The sequence below is a fragment of the Empidonax traillii genome, unplaced genomic scaffold (genome assembly GCF_003031625.1).
Source record: "Empidonax traillii isolate 1590-97213 ecotype Southwest subspecies unplaced genomic scaffold, ASM303162v1 scaffold44:size1908036, whole genome shotgun sequence".
NCBI lineage: Eukaryota > Metazoa > Chordata > Aves > Passeriformes > Tyrannidae > Empidonax > Empidonax traillii.
The window spans coordinates 594,377-602,197 of NW_020955237.1; positions in this window are offsets into that span (position 1 = coordinate 594,377).

Consider the following 7,821-nt stretch of genomic DNA (forward strand, 5'->3'; position numbering starts at 1 on the left):
TAAGCAGAGATTGGATGTGGCCCTTAGTGCCATGCTATAGTAATTGGAGCTGGATCAGGGGTTGGACTTGATGATCTTGGAGGTCTTTTCCAACCCAATCTATTCTATGATTCTATGATTCTATGTTATTACCTTCATTTACATAATTTGCTATCTCCCATTTTGCATGTTGACAGCTACTTTATTAGTGTGGCTTTGAGCAATGTCTATGGCTTTTGCCAGAATTAACCCTTCTGTGCATATGGTCTGGACATATCCTTGGCTGAGACACCTAAACTAGTTCTGAAAGAGTCAACTTATTTATCAGAAGCATTTCCCAAGATACCAGCATAGTCCTACAAGCCCTCCACCTTGACTGCTTAGCTTGGCTGAGAAATAAAGTGGTAGTACAGCTGGAGGGTCATTCTAAGCAGTTTCCAGCATCCCAGCCAGTTGGAAAACATGAGGATATTTCAGTGCCACTCCAGGTAGCTGTGGTACTACAGAACATCAGCACTACGTGTTGTAGCCTTGTGCAATGCAGTAGTCCCAGGATCCCTTCTTTGGCTGTGTGCAGCAAAATACAAGGATCTCACATTTTTCCATTTTTTGTTTCATTCTAGCTAGCTGGCTCCTACACAGAATTTGGTAAATCATGTCTATTCACCTTCTTCTAAAGTACTTGGAGAGAGAAGATTAAGCTATTATTAAATGTACAGAGTTTCTTGATTGAGGTTTTTTATGTTGTGGGTCTTGTTGAAAAGAATATGGGAAACTGTATCTTTTTTCATAACACACAGACATATAAGTATTGCTTAAGCTTAAAATGGTTCACTATTAGGCATAAAGGAAGTATGCAAAATGTCAACACAAACATGAATGAAATGCGAATTAGATGGATACCAAGGGTTTTAAGAAACATTATACGATTTGCAATACTTTAGTAATATCAGCAAATCCTATTGCTCAGGCATCATGAGACAGACAAAGAAAGGAAAAATCAGCACTAGCTCTTTTCCCTGCTTTTTTTTCTTTGGCACAATTCCAGATTTTTCAAGTTCCTAACAGGAAAAGCTGCCTTCATTTACGTGTGGGTGCGCTTCAGGTGGAAAATGTACACAAAACACAGACACAGAAACCAGGGCTCCCATCCATTTTTCCTGCTGACGGAAGGGACACACTGCCAAGCTACCTTCCCTTCTGCGTCTCAGCTTCTTTCATGTTGCCCTGCCCTGGACAATATTGTCACACACCTTCCAACTCACACAGGTAAGCCCAGTTTCTTCTTCTGTATTAATCCAAAGAAATCCTTATATTTTTACTGTCATTACCTCCCTTCACTGCCTAGGATGTTCTTTGTCCTACTTTTTTTCTTGATTACTTCCTGTTCCCTATAATTATTCCTCTTTTCCTTGATCCTCTGACCATGGCATTCTGTTCTTTGCTTTTCTGCTTCCTTGTTCCTTTCTCTTTTTATACTTTTAAACTGTTCCCTTACTTCTGCACTTTCATTTTTATCCTATTTTTAAAAGCCGCTCTGTTTAAATGCTCATTTTTTTTGCAAGATTCCTAACTCTGTGGGTGACACAAGAAGAGGTTTTATGACTCACCAGGCACTGAGGAGACTTACAATTCTTGTATTTTGAGTGCTAGGCTGTTTATCCCACAGCATTTAAAATCAGGTCAAACACACCTTCCCTCTATGCTCAGTATTTGGGGGAGGTTTTTTTAGTAATTGAACTAGGATGCTATATATATATAAATAAACCTTACTATTGCCAGTTAAAATTTAAAAATTAAGAAAAATAATTTTTCTATCCCATCCCTTTTTACTGCTTTTGTATTCATAGCAAGCTACTTTCTACTGGCCATGTAAGAGACTAAAGCATGTTCTAATGACAGCCACTGATGGCTGAGAATCTCCAATATCCAAATATTTCAGCATGAATACTGTGATATGTAACAGCATTGCTGCTAAGATGTTAGCCAGCTTTTGTCAGCCAGTGCCCAAAGAAGATGTTAATGGGCTTCTTCAGTTTTTAAGAAAAAACAATGTGTTACAAAAAATAGTTTCTGCTGCCATATGGATTTTGAATAGCTTGATAATAAATTATCTTTACATACAGCTCCAGCACTATTACCGGAGTTTATTTGGACTGAAACACTTAACAGCTGCGTTTTTTAAAAGTTTTTTTGCTCAGGTCTAATTAATATGCCAAACATACCCAAACTCAACACCTGTTGCTTTTCACAGCTTCAGTAGGATTATGCAGTGCAGAATGTTGTGAAAAATCTTACATGAATGGGTGCCTAGGTATAAGGTTGCACTAATTAACAATCTGGTTAGCAACCTGCCCACTTAATCAGGAAGACTGTCGCATCACTTGTCATTCTGTTATTTTGCTGCTGATTGTTAATACTTTAGTATGATAGTTATTGGAACTCTTGTGTAATTTTATGTTATGCACTAAGTTCATTTTTTAGTTTCTTCCAATATGGGATACTGAGGAAATATTAACATTACACACAACCAAAATCAATTCTGATTTTTATTAATACTTTTTATTTATATCTGTATTTAAAGGTACTATCACTATGAATTAGCTTAGATTATGATATTTTTCAAAATCATAGAAATTCTAGAAAAAACTGATTATCTAAAAATTTTGTTAGGAATTGGGGATTTGTTTTTAGCAAATCATGTTACTTCTGCAAATTATATTACTGATCCTTAAAATACCATCTATATAGAACCCTTTTTGCATGATAATATATGTAGAAACACACCTATTGGATTGTATTTGAAAAGGCTAGCAAACGAATATATTAGGAATATACCACATAAGCCAAGAGAGCATTCGCACCCCAAAAAGCAAACTCAGAGGTAATAACCTCCTCGGGCAGAAAACTGCAATTTGCCCTTTCTTTTCCTCCAAGCTGGTGAATATGAGACCAAAACAGACAAATAAAAAATTGAACGCATGGATCAAAAGTTAAGCAAAAAAATATTCAGCATCCACATATAAACAGTGGTTAAATACTAAGGTCCTCCTTGCTTGACTTGCTCTCTGCACTGTCCCAGTCCAAGCAGTTCGGCAACCCACACCTTGCCTATAAACCAGATGCAGCCGAAAGCTGCATCCATATTAGTCACTTAAAACAGTACCAGTGAACATCCCTGGGCATAGGACCTTTATGGTCTTTGCTGTCACATTGGCTTCATTAGACAGTTTTGGCTCATGACTGGTGCAAGGCTGTTCAAAGATTTTCCAGCACGTATTTACAGGATCTCTGTGGCACCACTGCACTCTCCAAGTGACATCAAGACCAGCTGGATTCCCAAGGGAGCAGATATGTATAAAATGCAATATCCTAGATTTCACACTGCAATTCAGTTTCGAGAGCTCTTTCCTTCCCAATATCCCAAATTCTGCTAGGTTTTCAACCAAGCTCTGGCCACACTGATATTTTCTCAGATCATCTGGCAGCATCCACAGCAAAGAAACTCTGTTCCCAGGAGGCCAACGATTTTATATGCAGGAGGAAGGACCTTTGCTATTTCTGGTTCTTGCTGTATTATGGAGACACAGAACAAAAATCCCAGGAATGGCACATTAAAGGACTTTGATTTACGCAGAATAAACTGCAACTAGTAGGGTCACCCTTTTCCTTTCCCATATCCTCTGAAGACTCAGCTGTTTTCATCTTGCAGCACAACCCTCTCCCTAGCAGATCCTGCCACCTTCTGCTGCACACAAACCCAGAGCTGCAGCTCCATCCTCCAGCACACTGCTCCGTGTCACTGGATGGATTCATGGTGTTCAGGCTTCACTACTTTATACCAACTGTGAACCACAGGGAGGTTTGAGAGTATCACTTTGTGGCTGCCCACAGGTGAGGCATTGTGCAGGTGTGCTCTTGCACCTGTGTGTTGCTTTAAAGTGACCACTGGTATTTCAGAGCTGCCAATAACTTAATTTGATATTATGCATTTGTCCAGCTGACAAAAACATGCTGATGAGCTGGATTTTATTTGTCTCAAACTGTGGAACCTCTAAATCAAATGCCTGGCAGGACCTGTTCTTAGATTCAGAGAATCATTTAGGTTGGGAAAGGCCTTTAAGATAATTGAGTCCAACCATTAACCCAGCACTGCCAAGTCCACCACTAAACCACGCCCCTAAACACCATGTCTATATGCCTCTTAAATACCTTCACAGATGGTGATTCTACCACTTCCCTGGGCAGCCTGTTCCAATGCTTGACCAACTTTTTAGTGAAGAAATCTTTCCTAATATCCAATCTAAACCTCCTCTGGTGCAACTTGAGACCATTTCCACTCATCCTGTTGCTTGTCCTATCACTTGGGAGAAGAAACTGACCTCCACCTCACCACACCTTCCAGTTACAGAGAGCAATAGTGTCTCCCTTGGGCCTCCTTTTTTGCAGGCTAAACACCCCCAGTTCCCTCAGCTGCTCCTTATAGGACTTGGGCTCCAGCCACTTCACTAGCCCTGTTGCCCTTCTCTGGACACACTCCAGCACATCGATGTCCTTCTTGACCTGGCTCTGAGCTGCTGCTCAAGCAGACATTTTTACAATCTGAGACATTTTCATATAAGGAAAACACGGTCAGGTGATTTTTGTAATATCATATGGACAAACCAGTGTCTGATAAACTTCTGAGATACTTTGTTCAATCAGTGATGTTTTCTTTATACCTTCCTTTCTTATAATTCCATTACCAGTATTTCTTGGCTGCAGAGAACAGAGCTCATGCCTTATCCTTTCCTATGCAGTTTGATGGGCTTCATGTGAAGAAAGAGACTAAAGAAATAGAGTGATTATAAAAATTCTTACTACTAATATAGAGATAGCAAAGAAGGGATTTTTTTTTTAACCTTTTGATCCCATTCATAAGATTTTCTCCTCTCCTGTAATTCAGGATTTATCATTATTTATAGCCAATTTTATGATATTGCAAACTAAGGAACTGCATTACAAATACATTTGCATATGGTAAAATGCTCTTCATCTACAAATCGCAGTAGCTCAGTCGAATTCAATAATTTAACTTCTTGTCTTCATGGCTTGATTCATGTTTTTCTTTCTCCTACATCTACTTAACAGGCAGGCTGCAGCTGGTGTACATTGCACATCCTTATTCATTTCCATGGAGTCTAAATGAGTTAGGACAGTTAAGGCTCTGCCCCTAGCTTGTCCCTCATACCCATGCTTCTTCATTTGACCACAAACAAGCGAAAAGCTCTTCTCTTTGGTCTTTATTTTGAATTTAAATCTTAAAGATTTATAACTCACATAGTAGTATCTTCTACAGCATACTGCATATCCCTGTTTAGCATATAAAAAGGTTGCCCCACACATGGGGGGTATAAGGGACAATTTTTTGATTGGAAACAAAAGAAACAAAAGTTTTTTTATGAGTCCTTTGCACATATGCACAAAAATATGTCTCTAGCTTTAGAAACCCCTCTCCACTCTGAACATGTAGAAACATTTTAGCATGGTTTCAAGATTAACCTGCCTTTCAAACCTCCAGGTGACACTAGAGGTTTGTTATTGCCCTGTATGACATGATTTTTAGGTGGGAAAGGAAATACACCAGCAGCTCACAGGAAGCTCAGGAAATTCTGCTTTCACACTGTGTCCTCGGCTATAGGAGATTTACTTATCTATGCAGAGAAGCTATACCCACATAAAATTATAAAGCAGGAACCCAGACTGAACTATTCTTATTCCCCATTTGGCCATTACACCATCTTTTCTTTAACTGGATTTATAGTGATTAAATGTATTGTGATTCAGACACTGAAAAACAAACAAACAAACAAAAAACCTGAAAAGGCTGCCATATGCTGGATCAGCTGTAATTGTGCAAGCAAAGTGCAGAAGTTAATTTTCTCTTTTTTATTAATTTCCCTGCTTCAAATGAATGAGGTAGCTTTTTTTTTTTTTTCCCCTCTCTGTGTTTCTTCCCCCTGCATACTCAGGAGCAACAGTGGCTGATGAAAATGTGTCGCAAATTTGATGTGTAAGGAAGCTTTATAATTTTTTAATTAAACTTTTGTGATTCTTTCCCCACACTCAAGGGAAGAATAGTACATAGGAAAAGCTCTAAAAACAGATCCCATAATGTCCTCTACTCTCACAGGGTGAGGACTACTCATCCTCACAACAGTTGTTTTTGTTTGGTTTCTTGTTGGGTTTATGGGGTTTTTTGTGGGAAGCTCCTGTATATCTAAGTGGTAGTTGAAGTTAATGCACTCTTGCTATTTTCCATTTCACCACAACAAAAATTAAAAATCTAATGTTCCGTTTCCTTTTTTAGCACTTAAAACTGACATTATGGCAGTCTTTTGTGTGTCAGTATCAGAGACAATCTCAGTTTTGTCCAAAGAATTCAAACATAGCTACAGTGAAAAAGAAAGAAGAAACTGAAGCTCCACAAGTTAAATGTAATATTTTTATAATTAAACATTGTCTGCGGGAAGAAAGCTGCAAAAGGGTACTCAGGAATTTAAACACTACTCCTTTCTTACTCTCCCTTATTGCAAGATGATGTACAGGTTCTTCTGAAATAAGTTTCTCTGACTTTATATCTATAAGCGAAGAAGTAAGTGTTGTGTGACAATAATAATGAATACTAATTCACAGCATTTGGCATGAGCGTCCAAAGCGTTTTACACGCAGGTTACAAGTTCAAATCCAATTCATAGAGGGCCAATGCTTAGTGGTGTTTCAAAGCTTACGTAAAAATAATTACACACAGGAGAATTTGTAGTAAAGAGGATACAAAATTAATACCACCAGCAGTCGTTAATTTGGCATTTTTAGGGTGTCAAGTGGTCTCTGGACATGAAATTTTAAGACAGCCCTGAAGCACATTGATGAAACTCCTCAAGGATGTTTGACATGTTTTGGTCCCATGGATGGATGAGACTTTATTGTGTAGAGCTTTTAATTTTGAGAACCTGTGGTTCCTCTGGAACATTGGCTTCATATTTAAGAAGCAAAAAACATACAGAAGTTTTTTTAAGTGGTATTTTAAATCAAATATACTTGATATAATTCTATTCAAACAAGATTCTCATACGCGTGATATTAACTGGTATGTCAGAAAGTTTTTCCACTCTGGCTTAATAAATAATTATTTTACTCATCTAAATCAGTATTAAAGTTTTAGAAGTATATTAGTAACTGTGAAATCTAATTTACAAATTTTTTAGTGAAACTTATTGCTCAGTATCTGAATTGAAAGACCTCTGGAGAAGAGGGAAAATTCAGAGTGGAAAATGATTGACTAGAAAATAGGAAAGCATTTATCTAAGCTTGTGAAACTATTTTGATACGTCTGGCTACTTCTACACTTAAGCTTGAGTATTATTTGCTGGTTTTGTTCCTGAGAATTTGGGTAGTCTGTGTGCAAGAATTTGCCTTGTCTGTCTGAAGTGTCAGGGCTCGACGTAAGGTGCATATTTAAACTCCTGCCTAAAAAGACATGATCAACAATGTAACTACACGGTTTCTTATAGTGGGACTTTCCGACTTTTTTTAAATACATACATTTATTGGGTAAGTAAGTTCAACAAATATAAAAGTAGCAAGAAATAGACCAACACTCGAGCTGCAGAGAGACCCACCGCGCACAAACCCAACAAAGCGGCGAAAAGCTCCCTTTCCTTTTTTTTTTTCCCCTGCTTGTTTTGGTTCTTTTAATTACTTCACGCATTAAAAAAAGCAGAAAACATCCGGCGTACAAAAGCCCCCACGGTCACGCAGCACCCACGTGAACTACGACCTCGTCACAAGGCCAAAAAAAAA